At 44.5% G+C, this 20,217-nt stretch overlaps 1 protein-coding gene across 3 annotated transcripts in view; it reads right to left on the bottom strand.

Annotated features, from left to right (window-relative positions):
• RAB11FIP3 (RAB11 family interacting protein 3) overlaps positions 1–20,217 on the bottom strand; it is a 579,011-nt gene that overhangs the window by 441,070 nt on the left and 117,724 nt on the right. The gene's annotated exons all lie outside the window — the stretch shown is intronic.

The raw sequence follows: 20,217 nt of genomic DNA, 5'->3' as shown, positions 1-20,217 counted from the left end.
GAAATTCAATATGCACACTCTTGCTCAGGTTTTGTCTGCCCTAGACCAAGGAGACTGGATGGTAGCGTTGGATTTGCAGGATGCGTATTTCCATATTCCTATCCTGCCAAGCCACAGGTGTTACCTGCGGTTCAAGGCGGGCCACGAGCACTTTCAGTTTACCGTGCTTCCTTTCGGTCTTACCAGTGCCCCTCGGGTGTTCACAAAGGTGATGGCAGTGGTGGCAGCTCATTTGTGCAGGTCAGGTATTTCCGTCTTCCCCTACCTGGACGATTGGCTGTTGAAGGCTCTTACGCCCCAGGCTCTCGTCACCCACCTTCAGACGACGGCGGACCTCTTGCATTCGCTGGGGTTCACTATAAATGTGCCGAAGTCACACCCGACTCCCTCTCAGAAGCTCTCTTTCATCGGAGCTGTTCTGGACACAGTACAGTATCGGGCTTATCCTCCCGATCAGCGGGTTCAGGATATTCAGGTTATGATTCTGATGTTTCGGCCTCTATCCTGGATCTCGGTGAGACAGACTCTGAGGCTGCTGGGACTCATGGCTTCCTGCATCCTGTTGGTCAAGCATGCCAGATGGCGCATGAGGGCTCTGCAGTGGGACCTGAAGTTCCAATGGGCACAGCATCAGAGAAATCTTACCGACGTGGTTCAGATCTCGGAGAGGACTGCGGAAGATCTGCAGTGGTGGTTAGTGAACTGCGAGTGGGTCAAGGGCAGACCCCTCTCCCTTCCCCAACCAGATCTAACGGTAGTGACAGATGTGCCACTTCTGGGAAGGGGCAGCCATCTGGGGGAGGTGGAGATCAGAGGTCACTGGTCTCCGGCGGAATCTGGGCTCCACATCAACTTGTTGGAGCTTCGGGCGATCCGGTTAGCATTAAAAGCATTTCTTCCAGTTTTGAAAGGGAAGGTGGTGCAGGTGTTCACGGACAACACTACTGCCATTTGGTACTGCAACAAGCAGGGCGGTGTGGGGTCGTGGACCCTTTGTCAAGAGACTTTACGCTTCTGGACATGGCTCGAACAGCAGGGCATGACCCTGGTGGTTCAACACATGGCAGGTTCTCTGAACGCCAGAGCAGACTAACTCAGCCGAAAATGCTTAGAGGATCACGAATAGTGTCTCCATCCGGAGGTGGCACAAGGACTCTTTCAGCAGTGGGGAGAGCCTTGGTTAGATCTGTTCGCCTCCGCAGAGAACGCGCAATGTCAGCAGTTTTGCGCGTTGGAGTTTCCAAAGGGGCTATCGCTAGGCGACGCTTTTTGTCGCGAGTGGAGTTCAGGCCTCCTGTACGCCTTTCTGCCTATACCACTTCTGCCCAGAGTTCTCAAGAAAATCAAGAACGACCGGGCCCAAGTAATCCTTGTGGCTCCGGATTGGGCACGGAGAGTTTGGTATCCAGAGCTTCTCAAAATGATCATCGGTCCTCAAATCAGGCTGCCTCTTCGGGAGGATCTTCTGTCGTAGCAGCAGGGGAAGGTTCTCCACTCGAACCTGTCAACTCTGCACCTTCATGCGTGGAGATTGAGCGGCGACAGCTGATGGTTTATGACCTCCCTCCTGAGGTCTGTGATGTCATTCTGGCAGCCAGGCGTCCCTCAACTAAGTCGATCTACGCCTGCCGTTGGAAACGTTTTGTTTCTTATTGTTCAGAGAGGTCTATTGATCCTCTTTCTTCTTCTCTAACATACTTTTGTTTATTTTGTCTCTCGCCCAGCAGGGTTCCTCCTTGGGGACTCTCAAGGGCTATCTTGCTTTTCTTCAGTTGCCTGATCAACCATCTCTGTTTAAATCACCTATAGTACAGAGGTTTTTGAAAGGGCTTGTACATCTGTTCCCGCCTGTGCCTTTCGTTATACCCCATTGGGATCTTAATCTGGTTCTTACCTTCCTTAAGTGTGCTTCTTTCAAGCCCTTACATAACTGTCCTCTCCGGCTGCTCACTGTTAAGACAGCCTTTTTGGTGGCAATCACATCTGCCAGAAGAGTGAGTGAGCTGCAGGCTTTATCTTCTAAACCTCCTTATCTAATGATATATCCTGACATGGTGGTGAAAAGCACTCGTGCCTCTTTTCTCCCCAAGGTGGTGACCCCTTTCCATCTGGGTCAACATATCACCCTGCCCACCTTCTTTGCACCACCGCATCCCTCTAAGGAAGAGAAGCGTCCCATCGGCTGAACCCAAAAAGAGCGTTATTGTTCTACCTTGACCGCACTAAAGAGTTCCGGGTGGACGACCAACTCTTTGTGGGGTACGTTGGTGCAAAGAAGGGTCGGGCAGTACAGAAACGATCCATCTTGCGCTGGGTCGTTCTCTGTATAAAAATATGCTACGCTTAGGCTAAGAAGCAGCCTCCCGAGGGCTTGAGAGCTCATTCCACTAGGGGTAAAGCTGCTACCACTGCGTTAGCAAGTGGCGTACCGGTGGTGGACATATGTCAGGCCGCAACGTGGGCTTCTTTACACACGTTGCGAAGCACTACTGCCTGGATAGCCAGGTGATAAGAGAGGGGCATTTTACCCGTTCTGCCTTGATGGATTTCCTTATATAAAAAAATATATATATATCTCCTTCAGACCCAACACCATGGGTTATAGCTTTGGTATCTATTCTAATGTAAGAAAGCTGCAGCTAGAAGTCTCTATCAGATGAACAAGTTACTTACCTTCGGTAACGAAGTATCTGGTAGAGGCTCTATCTAGCTGCAGATTCCTTACACCCGCACAAGCCTCCCCGCTCTGGGGAAATTTTTTCTCATGTGCATATATACAGGGAGTGCAGAATTATTAGGCAAATGAGTATTTTGACCACATCATCCTCTTTATGCATGTTGTCTTACTCCAAGCTGTATAGGCTCGAAAGCCTACTACCAATTAAGCATATTAGGTGATGTGCATCTCTGTAATGAGAAGGGGTGTGGTCTAATGACATCAACACCCTATATCAGGTGTGCATAATTATTAGGCAACTTCCTTTCCTTTGGCAAAATGGGTCAAAAGAAGGACTTGACAGGCTCAGAAAAGTCAAAAATAGTGAGATATCTTGCAGAGGGATGCAGCACTCTTAAAATTGCAAAGCTTCTGAAGCATGATCATCGAACAATCAAGCGTTTCATTCAAAATAGTCAACAGGGTCGCAAGAAGCGTGTGGAAAAACCAAGGCGCAAAATAACTGCCCATGAACTGAGAAAAGTCAAGCGTGCAGCTGCCACGATGCCACTTGCCACCAGTTTGGCCATATTTCAGAGCTGCAACATCACTGGAGTGCCCAAAAGCACAAGGTGTGCAATATTCAGAGACATGGCCAAGGTAAGAAAGGCTGAAAGACGACCACCACTGAACAAGACACACAAGCGGAAACGTCAAGACTGGGCCAAGAAATATCTCAAGACTGATTTTTCTAAGGTTTTATGGACTAATGAAATGAGAGTGAGTCTTGATGGGCCAGATGGATGGGCCCGTGGCTGGATTGGTAAAGGGCAGAGAGCTCCAGTCCGACTCAGACGCCAGCAAGGTGGAGGTGGAGTACTGGTTTGGGCTGGTATCATCAAAGATGAGCTTGTGGGGCCTTTTCGGGTTGAGGATGGAGTCAAGCTCAACTCCCAGTCCTACTGCCAGTTCCTGGAAGACACCTTCTTCAAGCAGTGGTACAGGAAGAAGTCTGCATCCTTCAAGAAAAACATGATTTTCATGCAGGACAATGCTCCATCACACGCGTCCAAGTACTCCACAGCGTGGCTGGCAAGAAAGGGTATAAAAGAAGGAAATCTAATGACATGGCCTCCTTGTTCACCTGATCTGAACCCCATTGAGAACCTGTGGTCCATCATCAAATGTGAGATTTACAAGGAGGGAAAACAGTACACCTCTCTGAACAGTGTCTGGGAGGCTGTGGTTGCTGCTGCACGCAATGTTGATGGTGAACAGATCAAAACACTGACAGAATCCATGGATGGCAGGCTTTTGAGTGTCCTTGCAAAGAAAGGTGGCTATATTGGTCACTGATTTGTTTTTGTTTTTGAATGTCAGAAATGTATATTTGTGAATGTTGAGATGTTATATTGGTTTCACTGGTAATAATAAATAATTGAAATGGGTATATATTTTTTTTTGTTAAGTTGCCTAATAATTATGCACAGTAATAGTCACCTGCACACACAGATATCCCCCTAACATAGCTAAAACTAAAAACAAACTGAAAACTACTTCCAAAAATATTCAGCTTTGATATTAATGAGTTTTTTGGGTTCATTGAGAACATGGTTGTTGTTCAATAATAAAATTAATCCTCAAAAATACAACTTGCCTAATAATTCTGCACTCCCTGTATGTGTATATATATATATATATATATATATATATATATATATATATATATGTTTCATTTTTGCAACTTTTGCCTTTCTTACAGGCATGAAAGTGTTTTTCTCCAAACAGTCAAAGAGGTTAAAAGTGTATTGGTTGGTTCTTCCATGACTGTGCTTCTGGCGTGGGAAGTTGTGGAAAAGAACTGACGTACGCACGCCGAGACGGCGTCTATATAGACAACCGTGACGTCAATGACGACTCCAACGGCGCTGACGACGCACGCGGAGCTGGTCGACGCACGCGGATCCGAACGACACCGTCCGGCGGCGCGCGCGCAGGTTACTGCTCACAAAAAAAACTCCAGATTCGAAGCTGACGCCAGGGAATTCTAAGGTAAGGAATCTGCAGCTAGATAGAGTCTCTACCAGATACTTCGTTACCGAAGGTAAGTAACTTGTTCATCTATGTCACTGTACTATACTCTGCTTTACGCTGCTCCACTGTCTGACACTCAACTCTACTGTACTACACTCTATGCCCAACCACTTTTTCGCCACTGTACTAGACTGTATAATACTTGTCACGCCACAACTCTCTACGATACACTACTCCATGACACTCTCCCTCACTGTACTCTTCGACACTCCACTTGACAATACTCCACTCTGACACTTCATCCTACTCCTCTCTAAAACTCTCTGCTACATTCTATAACAGTCTACAACACTCTACAGTACGGTTCGACATACCATTCCATTGCACAGCTCGCTGCTTTAGTCTACAATACTTGGCTCTACTATTTGAGACACCCTGACACTACACTCTATAACACTTTACTACACTGTACAATACACTACTCCATTCAATTCTAATCTACAATACTTCAGTCTATGAGAATAGATTTTACCACACTCCTCTCAACTGCACGGTACAACACTCCACATAACATGTCTACACTTGCGCCCTGGATGACATTACACTCATCAACACTGAACTATCTAACTCTCTACTCCACTGATCTCCACTATACTTTATGACACTGCAGCGCTCTACTCAATGACACTCCACCACATTCCGTGACACTCCAGTCGACGACACTCCACTGAACAACGCCCAGCTCCACTTTTCAACACGCCACTACACTGTACAACGCACCACTCCACTCCACATTACTCCACGAAGACACCACACAACTTCACTATTTAACACTTTACTCCACTGTATGCTACGTCACACCACTCAACCCCACTCTATTCCACTCTACAATACTCCACTCTATGACATTAGACTCTATGACAGTCTTCCACTGTCCTGTACTACACTCCACTTTACGACACTCCAATCAATGACACTCCACTCTGCAATATAAAACAAAAATAACCATTAACATACAATGAAGAAAAACAAGGTTAAAGATAATTTATAGTTAGACATACATTATGTAATCTTTCTAAGCAAGCCCAATTTAAAATACACAAATATTACAAATTGTAAAATTATAATTATAACTTCAATTTATAATCTATGCACCACCTTCAAATCACTATAAATTGCGCACCTCTGAACACAGTCTTGTCACCTCACGCGGCACACTACCTTAACTATAACTCATGCCTTTTCCATGCACTGTTTATACCTTTGCATACATCACTTGTAGCATGTGAAATCATAGCATTCATAGCAACACAACACCTCAAAAGACAATATTTGTCACAACACAATGCATGATAGAGTGGTGAGTTAATAGTTAGCGATGTTTAGGTTAGCAAGCTGAAAAGAACGTGTGAGAAGGTCCGTTATTTATAATAGTTTGAAGGTGGTGGATAAATTGTAAATGAAAGTTATAACTATAACTTTAGAATTTTTTTTAAGTTTTACACTTAGTTTTTATAGGGAAAATACGTTTTCCCAAATGTAACTAAGTTCTAACCTTTGTTTTAAAAAGACGGCTTCCAGGATATTATGATTATGAGAATTAATTCAGACCACTAACAGAGCAGGGCATTGCCTAAGTTATTGTGGATGGAAAGTGAGCAAGGATAGTGCTACCTAAGCTGCAAAGCTGCAATTGCCTTACTAGAAAAAGGTGGGATTGCTGTCATCTGTTTAGTAACATATTACAATGTGGCTGTGATGCAACATATGTCAACTTTCAGCAAACGTGGCTTGCAGCAGGCATCAGAAATGGTCAGAGTGACCACAGCACAGAGAGCAATTGCAAATTTTAATTACAGACAACTTTAAACTCTGTTACGCAAACGACCTATTCCCGACTCCAGAAGGGTATTCATCATCAGAGATGAAGCCAGCATATTTCTGGCACAGGCAGTTGAGGTGCAAACAAACTGTGCCTTTCTGGAATCACCTAGTAAAGCATCATGAAGACTTTCTGGGCTATGATGTACAAGCCACACACAGGCTGTGATTTATTAGGATTTGTATCACAAAAAAAGGAGTTCTCAGTTGACGAACGTTTGAGATACGTACCAAATTGATCAATATGGAAAAGGATCTGAAAATGGCGAAGGCCACTAAGACTGTGAAAATATATTATATACAACACAGTCTCAAATGACTTGGATTCGAGCCTCATGCCACTTTTGGTATACTTTTGGAGTTTTTTTTTTTTTTTTTTTTTTTAGAATTTTGAGAATGAGTTTATTGGTAAGAAGGATTTAGAAGTAAGAACAATGAAAAAAGAGGGCTAGAGCATGAAATAAATAGGTATAAATGGTAAGGTAGGACAACAATTTAAATTATGGTAACATATACTATTTGGTTAAACTGGAACTGCAGTAGATGGTAAAGTGTGATGGAAGCGAGTTCCCTATTAACAGATCTCTATTTTGCAAATTAATAACGAAATTGCAAAAAAGGACAAACGAATACCCACTGCCTAAAGGGTATGTTCTTGACCCTGCATCGATTAAAAACGTTCAGTGGATAAGCAACTGGGATAAGGGGACACAAACACTTACAGCTCGGGGCATGAAAAAGGGACCACAATAGCTTTCATTCCTTTTTCTAATGAGGCATTGATTTTACTGCAAAACCAGAGGGTAGCATAATTCATAATCCTCCTTTTTGGTACAAACAATTGAGTGATAGATAAACCACAACGAAAATAATTCTAGAATACAATGCCTCCTCAGTCTGCACAAACCCCAGCAACAAGTCTCATCCTCTTTGAACTGCTGCTCCTGAAAGACGAGTATTTTATTTTAGCAGAAACTCTGAATAATCTTTATTTAAACTTCTGAGTGAGTTGTTTTATTAGGAAATATAGATGGCTTCTAATTTACAGAAGCTTAGTTTATGTTGGCTCTTTAATGAGGTCATTTAAAGCGATTTTTTTTTTTAAGGTAAGGCATCTTTGCATGTGAATTTATTAAAAACATTTTAAACCCTTTCAAATGGTAATTCATGAGCTTGCTTTCTTTGATTAGGAACACTGCACTACCTTTTCTTTGATGCCAGGCGTCTGTTGAAGTTGAACAAGGCTGCCTCTTGAAAGCTCACTGCGCAACGATGTTTGTCGTGTCTGAGCAGGGGCGCTCGAGCCCTCTCATCGTCTTGTTTCCCCGAGAAGGGGGTAAAGTGTGCAAGAGGCTGCTGCTCGAGGCCCACATTGCTCGGTGGCCATTTTAGATTGGGCTTGAGCCCATCGTCTTATCACCATTGATTATTATTCATTAAAGGCCGCTTATATTACGGAAGGAGACGTGATCTTCTTGGTAACGGTGCAGTAACAGGTGGTTGGTAAACTGTCTCAGAGGTGCCTGAGCGTTTCATTATCTTTTTCCTAACATTATAGCAAATCTGATGCATTTCTTTTATTACTGGAATAAGATTTAATACATTTACAATTTTTGTAGGGTTTCATTATTTTATTCATATTGTTATTGTAGAATTTGTAGGAAGTCGTGGTAGAGGATCAAACACTATTGGCTGATCTTTCGGCAGCAGTGAATCAGGATTTTTTTTGTTTTTTTTTATGATTTACTGAAGCAGATGTGAAGATGAAGAAGGGTGCTCTTTCTAATCGCTCTCTGATGAAGAGGAATTTGTCGAAACCAACATCTGTCATCAATGCCAGAGGTGCCAAATCTAACTAACAGAGCTGCAATGGGGTCAGTCGGCAACAAGGCTGAGTCTATGCTGCTCTAGAGTGGTTGTCAGATAGTAAAGTTGCACGGATGGCCAGCATGGTTATGTGGCAAGTTTCAATTTGGCTGACAGAGATCCTAGAAGGGAGTAAACCTACCTGTGGGATTGGTTTTAAAACTTGCACATGCTCAGATAAAGAGCGCTCTTTAGATATCCTGTGATTTGTACCATGATGGAATGACCAAGAATCCTTATACTCTTTGTAAGTTGAAACCTGACAGACTGCCTGGTTGTGAAAGACTTACAGCGGGCATGTCCATAGCTGACCAGGAAAGCAACTCCGCCAATTGTTTTCAACTGGCTTTTTGTTTTGTCACTCTTATTTTCTAGCTTTATTCAATAGTTTCATTTGTTTTAGCCCAGACTTTGTCCTTCTCGTGGAGCATAGCCTGTTTACCAACTCCCTGACTGGCCCCTTTGATCCTTCTAGTATGCTTTTCGGGAATCTTTTATATATTTTTTTTTTTTAAAGCACTCCATGTGGGTTCATACGTTTCCCCCGTTCTCTGTGTATTTTTTACTTAACCCAACACATTCACTCCACAAGAGTGCCTAAGTATTCTCCCTTCTCTGTGCTTTCTCGCTTCTTCCAGCATAATTCTTTCTATAACATTATAAAAATTTAATTTTCCCCAACTTTGTCCTTCGAGACTCTCACATATGCTTTTATTTGATATAGTCACCCTCTGAAACACTCTCCCATACGCTTCAAGCACACATTCTGCTCTCTTCTTTCTTTCCTTAAAAACCCCCTCCACATGAAACTTGAAGACTTTGGAAAAGACATATGATCAAAAAAGTCAAAAAGATGCTTAAATATGTTGAAGTAAACAGGAGAAAAGGCAGCTCTAAATGCCATCTCAATGGAAGCCCAAAAATAAACGAACTGGCTTCTAAGGTGCCTTTTAGTGGAGCTGCAATATCATTCACTGTGAAGACTCCAAGTTTGAATAACATATGACGGATAGAGACACCTGGTGCAGGTGACTACACAGCGACTACCCCCTCTCCAAAATTCTGCTTTGGGGACTGGGAAGGGTTTAAAGTAAGAAATCTGTGGAAGGAGGTAAGAATTAGAAACATGGACTGTCAGTAAAATCCTAAAAGTCACCAAACTATGCAGACTATACTAAATAACAAACATGAACTGAATGAGCAAAGAAATGGAAGTTAGCTAAAAGAACTAGCGACTTAGGTATGTTTCTGGACGCCCAGGACAACCCCATGCTAAAGAGTGAAATATGGATATTAGAAGAGAACAATTAGGGAAGACCATGAAATAGATCATTTCCATTCAAATCTTGATAACTCGGTAAACTGATCAGAGGTACATACAAAAAAGACCTTTGTGTGAGTTTTGAGAATGATGAATCTTAACTGAAGCCAGGAAATTAATTTGAAGAAATTATCAGAGGAATATATCTCTGAAAGCAATGTTTAATCAGGAAGTGGGAAGGCAGCTGGGAGTTAAGACGTTCGCAGCTGAGATATATAGTTATCTACAGGTCATGACCTAAAATTGTGGAAGAGCCAACTGTTTTAAATCCTTCTGAGGTCAGTGAATTGAGTACTAATAAGATGGGTTATTAACACCATTATTAGCTATGTTCAGAAAAGGCAGAAATACAGTATAAATAGCAAACTAGAAAAAAAGAAAAAAACTGTAGATGAGCACATTCAATTTTAGTGACATTCTGTTTTTTAGCTTGCAACAAGCTATACTAAATCAAAAGACACTAATCATACCACAAACAACTAACAAACTGACAGCATAAAATAATATACGATGCTTAAGGGATGCCCGGTCGACTTAAACAACAATCCGCTGTGCAAATGGCTTGGCAAGTTTGCACCTAATTCGACCTCATAATAGTCTTGCATGAATCCACACTTTAACATTCATGTCAAACCAGAGAACAGGTTGACTGTTTCTGGTCTGGTTGAAAATATACAGGCTAGGTACATAAACTGGTCTTAAACAAGAGAAGTTCTGGCCCCTACACTATGTCAGATCAAGTTGCCATTTAACAACAAAAAAAGCCAAATCGGAGCAGCCACCTTTGTTCGCAGTTTTCCTGCCCCCGCTAGGATGTTAAACATGCCCGCTCCAATAACGTTTGTAAGTCAGTAAAATAAGAATGCATTTTCACTATCCTAGCACAAAATGAATTTGTTCTCAATCAGTCTGACACCAGGAAGAGAACGGTACACTTAGGTGTGTAATTGGGAATAACTAAGTTCTATAGAGGGTCTTTCAGAAAGCAGTCCCTATGCAATGAGATCACTGAAATCTGTAATGCTCTGTGACTTCCAGACAAGATGTGCTCGGGTTCTGGTTCGCCAGCACTTGTTCTAGCTCAGTGATCTCCAATTAATAATGAAGTACCTGCTCTTGAGCCAGATAGGAGGAATCAGGAGGAGACCCACTAAATCACGAGTTAATTTCCTGCTTAGGGTCATACTTGCCGCCACAAATACTTACCGTAAGATAAATCATTTAAAAGGCTTAAACACAAGCAACTGCAACAAAGAACAAGCACTGGCAAATAGGTTCGACGTTGACAAACTTGTGTTTTTTTTTTTTTTTTAAACTTTTTGGGAAAACATTTTCAATAGACATCAACAGTGCTAAAGTAATAAAAAATAAAAATACTGCCATTTAAAGGTGATGGTGATGTTTGCCCAAAAAAAGTAACATAATAACCACTGCAAGAATAAATAAAAATAATATGAAATGTAAGCATATCTTTGCCTACCAGCCCTGGCAGTGAATTTGGCTGCTTTTTAGGTGTATGAGCACACATGTAAGAGCATAATACCGCCACTCAAAGTGAAAGAACCAATGGCTGAAGAAAGCGGATTCACCGCCCCATGCTGTAGGCTGTGATGAGCAGAAACAAAAGTGAATGTGATAAGCAGAAACAAAAGTGAATGGCACTTGAACGCACTATGTGAAGACGGCTGACTAAAAACCCCTCTCGACATATGTATGTGTGTAATTTTATTATCTGTTTAGTATGAGGCTGGCCATACAGCTAAAGTTGTGTTAAAGCCAGGCGTAAAAATAAGGAAATAAAACAGTTCTCGCTTAAGCATTTTCCATGCGCTGTATCTTCCAGAGGATGGAAAATGTTACATCTCCAAATTACTAAGTTTAGCTTCACGCACGCGCGAATACTTTCGAGCTAATGTGTGTGGGGAAGGAGGCTTGCTTGGATAGAGGTGGGAAACGGTAATGTATTGCTCTTCGTGTGCCTTCTCTGGTGGTGAAAACAGTAAAGCTGGGTCGGAGGTATGAGGGTCTGCATAAAGCCATCGCAACAGAACAATGGAAAGATTCCAAAATAATACGTTCCGATGTGTGGCATACATTACGTAAAACGAGCACTGGCAAAGCCAAGATCTATGGCGTTTGCCAGCCAGTTTTTTTTTTTTGCAAACATATGTAAAATGCATTACAAGTGTAAATTATTAAAGAGTCACACTGCTGCCATCTAAAGGTATACGTTTGCAAAAAAGTACAAAAAAGGACACATCACACAAATAACTAAAAACTATGAAATGAGCACAAATGAAAGTAGAGAAGAGTCGACAGGCTGGCACTAAAGAGGTTGACTTTCTAAGCGGATGTACACATACGTAATATTAAAATTGCCATCACTCATAGTGAAGAAAACTAATGGTTGAAGTGGGCTGTCCAAGTCCCCATAATGTAGGTTGTGGTGGGCAAAAGTAAAATATGAATGATAACTGAACGTACCTATCGATGAAAACTACTTGAACATGGTGGCTAGGAAGGATAAGTTACTTACCTGTAAATCCTAGTTCTCTTCCAGGGGTATCCTCATCAAAGTCATAAACATTGAATATTCCCGCCCATGTGCGGGGACCCCGGAGCATATATCAAATATACACATATTATACATGTGTAATAAATAATCATGCAGACTATCATGTTAAAAACAGGCTAAAAATGCTTTATTTCTATAATTTTTTTTAATTTTTTTTTTAATTTTTTTTTTTTATATTAAATACTACAATAGAGCATAAATATGTGCCCAAGCTCCTAAAACTAGGATTAGTGAAGTGAGCAGTAGCAAACTCTAGAGAAGAAATAGAAAAAACTGCATTGAAAAACACTGAAGCATTCTTAGCCAATAGGCTGCATGCAGGTTAACACAGGAGAACCATAAAAACTTTGGCACCGTGCCTTTAAGACCCTGAGCACCTCCAGTATCCCACCATGCATCAGGGGTGAAGGAAAGGTGACAGTTGGTTCACAGTTAGGTCAGTTCTTTTTACGGTGACAATTTTCATAACTGATTCAAAACACAGTCTGTCCTGCACTTCTAGGAGACGTGCGTCCGGGGAGGAGGGTGGGTTGTTTATGACTTTGATGAGGATACCCCTGGAAGAGAACTAGGATTTACAGGTAAGTAACTTATCCTTCTCTTCCAGGGGATCCTCATCAATAGTCATAAACATTGAATAGATTAGCAAGCCCATCCCTAAACCCAGCGGACTGTCCGATAGAAGTGCAGGAATAGATAGGTATTACGCAAATAGATTTCTTAGAGAGGCCTGCCCCACTTGGGCATCCGCTCTTGCATCTGAGTCTAAACAATAATGTCTTGTAAACGTATGGACAGACTTCCATGTAGCAGCCTTACAAATCTCAGATATTGGAACATTGTTAAGGAGAGCAGCAGTAGCCGCTTTACCCCTTGTGGAATGCGCTTTAGGCCGCGCTAGCAATTGTCTATTGGCTAGCTGATAAGTATTAACAATGCTAGAAACTATCCATCTTGATATTGTACGTTTAGATGCTGCCTCTCCTGTCCTTAAATGACCATAGTTTACAAACAAACGGTTAGAGTGTCTAATCGACTTTGTCTTGTCCAGATAAAATTTTAGCACTCTTTTCAAGTCTAATGAGTGCAATGCTTTCTCTGCCAGAGTCTCCGGATTGGGAAAGAACGTCAGTAAAGTAATGGTCTGATTAATATGGAATTCTGACACCACCTTCGGAAGGAAAGATGGGTGAGTTCGTAGAACCACTCTATTGTCATGAAAAACCGTGTACGGTTCTTTTGCCGACAAGGCCTGGATTTCACTGACCCTCCTCGCTGAAGTAATGGCCACTAGAAAAGCCGCCTTCCACGTAAGGTGTTGTAAAGAGGCCTTATGGATAGGCTCAAAAGGAGGGCCCATAAGTTTTGCCAGGACTATGTTCAGTTCCCACGGAGGAGAAGGCCTCTGAATTGGCGGAAAAACTTTCTTCAAACCTTCTAAGAAATCCTTGACTACAGGTTTTGTAAAGAAGGATTCCTGAGAAGGCGATTTGCGATAGGCAGTAATAGCAGACAAATGTACCTTAATAGATGATACCTGCAGACCTTTTTGTATTTCTGTGTTTATGATAGCTCCTAGGTAGTGAAGATTCTGCGTTGGAGTCAATGTTGACTTCTGGTAATTGACCTGAAGACCTAGGGCTTCGCAAACTCTTAGTACAATGTCCCGATGGCTTCTCGCCTGCTCCGGAGAAGAAGCCTTTAGTAGCCAGTCGTCTAGGTATGGATATATGTATATCCTTTGTCTTCGGAGATGCGATGTCACCACTGCCATACATTTCGAGAAAACTCTTGGGGCAGATTTCAGGCCAAAGGGTAGAACTCTGAACTGGTAATGCTGTAACGCTACTCGGAAGCGCAGGAATTTAAGATGCTTTGGAGCTATTGGGATGTGAAAGTACGCATCCTGCAAGTCGATGGAGCACATCCAGTCTCCCTGATGCAGTTGAGGGAAAATCTGGTGAAGCGCTAGCATTCTGAACCTCTGCTTCCTTATGTATTTGTTCAGCAGCCGTAGATCCAGAATTGGCCTGAAAACGCCCTCTCGACCCTTCTTTGCCACTAGAAAGTAACGGGAGTAGACCCCCTGTCCTCTTTGTGCAGGTGGAACCTTTTCTATGGCGTTCTTTCTCAGGAGGGCGAGAGCCTCCTTGCGTAGCAAGCTGAGGTGAGATGGATTGTCTTTGGCTGGTGGCAAGCGTGGTGGAGGCTGTTTGAAAAGAAGAGAATAGCCATGTTCGACAATATTGAGCACCCATTTGTCTCTTGTGATAGAGTGCCACTCGTGAAGATAAGCCGTAATACTTCCCCCCACCGGAGTGGTGTACAGTGTCGAGGGAAGCGAGATTTCATTGCTTGGTGGGTGCTTTCGGAGTGGACTGTTGAGGTCTGCTTGACCCTCGCTCCCTTGTGTTTCTTCGTTGAAAGAGAGGGCGTCCCTGTCGCTGTTGTGACCTTTGCGACCAATGAGGGGTTTGAACCCTCTGCTGGAAAGGGCGCCTATCATACGGCCTGTACCTCCGCCTGAAATCTTTCTTTCTTTCGAGGCCCACCGCCTTCAAGGTATCCACCTCGGTCTTCATGCGGGCCATCTCTTCGTCTGCATGGGCACCGAATAGAGAGTTCCCGGCAAATGGGAGATTCAGGATGCGTTGCTGTGCTTCCTGTTTCAAGCCTGTGAGCCTCAGCCAGGAAGATCTGCTCGCACAGATACCATGTGGGTACCCATGAGCAGCCAAATCCGCCCCATCCGCTGCCGCGCTGATAACCTGGTTGGATACCAGGCATCCTTCTTGTAGTATCTCCTGGAAATCTTGCCTGTCTTCTCTGGGCAATTTTTCTGTAAATCTACTGAGGGAATCCCACAGAGAACGATCGTACCTGCCCAGGAGCGCAGACGCACTGGAGACCTTCATTGCTGAAGCCGCCGTCCTGCATATCTTTCTCCCTAGAGAGTCTAAATGCCTGCTCTCTTTATCCGGGGGTACCGTGGATGAAGAAGCCACCGAGTGGGTCTTTCGGGCGGCAGCTATGATCACCGAGTCCGGTGGTGGATCTTTTCTAAGGAATAAAGGGTCTTGTTCTGGAGCCTTGCATTTCTTGAGAATCCTAGCCGGTGCAGACTTAAGCAAGGCTGGGGCCAGAAAAGTGTCCATAGTTGGCTGCAGCAAGCCAGGCACCAGAGGCAGCAACTTTTTCGACGCTGATCTCTGTTGTAGAGTCTCAAAGATGATCGATGAGGAGGTAGATGGTTCTGGAACCTCAATGTTGAGTTTCTGCGCTCCTCTTAGCAACACCTCGTTGAATGTGGTAATATCATCCACCGGTGAGACTCTAGCAGGTTGTGAATCTGTAAGGGTGGGTGAGTAACGCCCGACAGAAGAACCTGATGAAGACCAAGAGGGTGATCTTCTTCTTGACCGCGACCTGGATCTCCGTTGAGAGCGAGATCTGCTGCGAGACGCTGTAGCAGAGCGTCTAGGCCTCGCGGTCGGTTGGCGAGGAGCTGAACGAGCCCGTTCTGCCCTGGCTGTCGGTGATGGCGTTCTTGGCAGGGAGGCAGTAGGTCAATACATTCGCGAATACTGCGAATCTGGGGATGCCGCTGGTCTGTTGAGGCTCTCCAGCCATCTCGGAGATAGATTGATGGGCGAGACATGCCCAGATGATGCCGCTCTAGACCGAGAAGAGCCGCTCGGTATGGAGACCACTGGAGATGGTGCCTTGTCTGGCATGGGGCGATGTTCTGCTCCCTGTGGGACAGGTAAAACCTGTATCGACGTCGATGGCTGTTTCGACGTCGAGGGGCGCCCAGCCGTTTGTTCCTGTCTCGCCGTTGAGTGCTTCGACGTTGAATGTCTTGACGTCGAACGACGTTCCTTGGACCTCGACCTGCTCGCCGTCGTGTGCCTCGACGTGGAGCGATGGGAGGTTGACGGCGGATGTTTCTCGTGCCGTCGTGGTGATGACGACGCCGTGTGTCCTGACGTCGGGGGGCGCACAGCCTTTGGCGGCGACCGGGCACGCCGGCGATGGCTCGACGTCGAGCGGCGGGCTGCCGTCGACGGAGACCTGCCCCTGCTCTGATGTTCCCCTGACGCCGTTCCCTTCGACGCCGGGTGTGTCGCCGTCGACGGCGATCTATGCCGGTGAGACGGTGGTAGCGACGACGACGTCGACGGTGAACAAACAGGTATTTTCCTACCTGTCGACGTCGACCGGGTCATTCTCTCCTGAGAATGGCCTTCTGGATGTCTGGGAAGTGATGAGGACGATGTTCTTTTCCTCTCCTGAAGCCCATGAAGCCGGATCTGCTCTCTGTCTTTCAGAGTCCTCCTAGACATGTTCTTGCAGTACTTACAAGTGTCAGGGCAGTGACTCTGAAGCAGGCACACTATGCACAGAGAGTGGGGATCTGACTGGGCCTTCTTCTTCCCACAAGCAGGGCATTTGACAAAAAGAAAAGGCATTTTTCTGTCAGAAAAAACCTTCCTAGCTCAGACAAAGATGTTATTTGTCGAGTGAAAAATGAAAAACGCTTTTTAAATAATTTTTCTGAGAAAAAACTCAGAAAAACTGAGAGCTCAATGCTCCAGGATCCTCTCAGAAGAAGCCGGAAAAAAGAACTGACCTAACTGTGAACCAACTGTCACCTTTCCTTCACCCCTGAGGCATGGTGGGATACTGGAGGTGCTCAGGGTCTTAAAGGCACGGTGCCAAAGTTTTTATGGTTCTCCTGTGTTAACCTGCATGCAGCCTATTGGCTAAGAATGCTTCAGTGTTTTTCAATGGAGTTTTTTCTATTTCTTCTCTAGAGTTTGCTACTGCTCACTTCACTAATCCTAGTTTTAGGAGCTTGGGCACATATTTATGCTCTATTGTAGTATTTAATATAAAAAATAAAAAATAAAAAAATAAAAACTTCATAGAAATAAAGCATTTTTAGCCTGTTTTTAACATGATAGTTATTACACATGTATAATATGTGTATATTTGATATATGCTCCGGGGTCCCCGCACAAGGGCGGGAATATTCAATGTTTATGACTTTGATGAGGATCCCCTGGAAGAGAAGGTCATATACAAACGGCACCTATGTGATATGGTATCTTAAATAGAAAGACAGTGGCACAGCCATCGGTCTTAAGAAACCAATATACCCGGTCAGAAGAGAATTCCTGCCATCAAGAAATAGGAAGAATGCTGCATCCAGGTCCATTGGTTCAGCTGGTAATTTGTGTCTACCTTTTAAAGCCACAGTTGGTATGCTGTTTCCAGTTCTGGGGGTCTCATCTGGAGTATGGACTCCATATACGGAGTACCATCCACCAAACCTTTAAATATATAGCTTTGTTTTATGTGTGCAGGAGCCTCTTGTGCATCCAATTATGTCTTCTAGGGTGCAAGTATGAGCCCAAAATGTTCAACTGAGACGAACAAGTTGCTTACCTTCGGTAACGCATTATCTGGTAGATACACTACCTAGCTACAGATTCCTTACCTTTGAATTCCCTGGCATCAGCTTCGAATCCGGAATTGTTTGCTAAGCAATACCCTGCACGTGCCACCGTGTGGCATCGTTCGGCTCCATGTGGCATCATCAGTGTCGTTGGAGCCGTCTGTGATGTCACAGTTGCCTATAAAGGCACCACCCCGGCACACGTACGTCAGTTATTTTACCCACAAACTTCCACACCAGAAGCGCAGAGTCATGGATAGAACCAACAGTTTGTCTGAGCAAACTAGGGCCCTGAAAGGGATAAACCCTAACAGTACTAGACATATCCACAGAGTGTGGAGGCATACGTGGGTGTAAGAAAACTGCAGCTAGATAGGGTCTCTACCAGATAAACAAGTTACTTACCTTCGGTAACGCATTATCTGATACAGACTTCTAGCTGCAGATTCCTTACCTTTATAATACATAGCCAAGCCATAACCTCCTGGTGGTGGGCTTCAGACAAATTCAATTCAATCTAAAAAGTCCTGCAGAACCGAACGGGCAAAATGTCTGTCTCTGTGGGCCTGATTGTCCAGTAGTGTTTGGCAAAAGTGTGCAGAGATGCCCACACTGCAGCCTTACAAATGCCCAGGACTGGTACACCTCTTGCTAACGCAGTGGTAACAGCTTTGCCCCTGATGAAATTAGCTCTCAAGCCCTCAGGAGGCTGCTTTTTGGCCAGAGGGTAGCAGCTTTTTATGCAGCGAACAATCATAGTGCAAAATGGTTCTTTTCTGCACAGCCTGATCTTTCTTCGCTCCAAAGTACCCAACAAAGAGTTGGTCATCCATTCAGGACTCTTTTTGTGGTCAAGATAGAACGACAATGCTCTTTTTGGGTCCAGTCGATGGAGTTGCTCCTCTTCCTTGGATGGATGCGGGGGAGCAAAGAAGGTGCACAGGGTGATGTTTTGACCGAGATGTAATAGGGTCACCACCTTAGGAAGAAAAGAGGCACGAGTGTGAAGCACGACTTTGTACAAAAACATGGTGAGATACGAAGGTTGGAATGAGACAGCCTGCAACTCACTCACCCTCCTGGCTGATGTTATTGCCACTAAGAAGGCTGTTGTGATGGTGAGCAGCCAGAGGGGACATATTTGCAAAGGCTCAAAGGGAGCACACATGAGAAAAGTGAGGACCAGATTTAAGACCTACTGAGGCATAATAAGGTCTTAGGAGGAAACATATGTACAAGCCCTTTAAGGAATCTATTTACAATAGGAGATTTGAATAAAGAAGTCTGATGGGGCATTCGGAGAAAAGCTGATAAGGCTGAAAGATATTCCTTGAATGTGTCCAATGCAGAGCGCCCTGCTGGCAAGGGGCAAAATAAAGATAAGGATATCAGAGAGCGAAGCAGAAAGAGGATCAATAGATCTTTCTGTACAATAATATACAAAGTGTTTCCAACAGCAGGTGTATACTGTCTTGGTGGAGGGACTCCTGGCTGCCAGAATAACTTTACAGACTTCAGGAGGAAGGTCGAAGCTAGCAAACTGCCACCACTCAATCACCACGCATGAAGGTGCAGAGTTGACAGGTTGAGCTTCCCCTGCTGCTGCGACAGAAGATACTCCCAAAGGGGCAGCCTGATTGGAGGATCAATGCTCATTTTAGAAGCTCATGATACCAAACTCTCGGTGCCCAGTTTGGAGCCACCAGAATTACTTAGGCCCGGTCGTTCCTGATCTTCTTGAGAACTCTGGGCAGAAGCGGTATGGGCAGAAAGGCGTACAGGAGGCCTGAGCTCCACTCGCAACGAAAGCATCGTCGAGCGAGTGCTGCCTTGGAAACGTCAATGCGCAATACTGCTAACATTGCGCGTTCTCTATGGAGGCAAACAGATCTAACCAAGGCTCTCCCCTCTGCTAAAAGAGTCTGTGTGCCAACTCCGGATGGAGACACCACTCGTGATCCACTAGGTGTTGACGGCTGAGTTAGTCCACCCTGGCATTCAAAGAACCTGCCAGGAATTGAACCACCAGGGTTACGGCCTGCTGTTCCAGACATGAACGGAGGCACAGGGCCTCTTGAGAAAGGGGCCACAACCCCACACCACCCAGTCTGTTGCAGTACCACACTGCGGTGGTGTTGTCCGTGAACACCTGCACTATCTTCCCTTTGACAACAGTAAGAAATGCCTTCAATGCAGCCGGACTGCCTGAAGCTCCAGCAAGTTGATATGGTGTCTGCATTCCGCCAGAGACCAGAGACCTCTGATCTCCACCTCTTCCAGATGGCCGCCCCATCCCAGAAGTGATGCATCTGTCACTACAGTGAAATCTAGTAGGGTAAGGGAGAGAAGTCTGCCTCTGACCCAATCGCAGTTCTTTAACCACCACTGCAGGTTTTTTGCAGTTCCCTCCAAGATCTGAACCGTGT

This window comes from Pleurodeles waltl, chromosome 10 (assembly GCF_031143425.1).
Source record: "Pleurodeles waltl isolate 20211129_DDA chromosome 10, aPleWal1.hap1.20221129, whole genome shotgun sequence".
Taxonomy (NCBI): domain Eukaryota; kingdom Metazoa; phylum Chordata; class Amphibia; order Caudata; family Salamandridae; genus Pleurodeles; species Pleurodeles waltl.
Note: the sequence above shows the minus strand (reverse complement) of the source record. Positions and strands in the feature narration are given on the sequence as shown.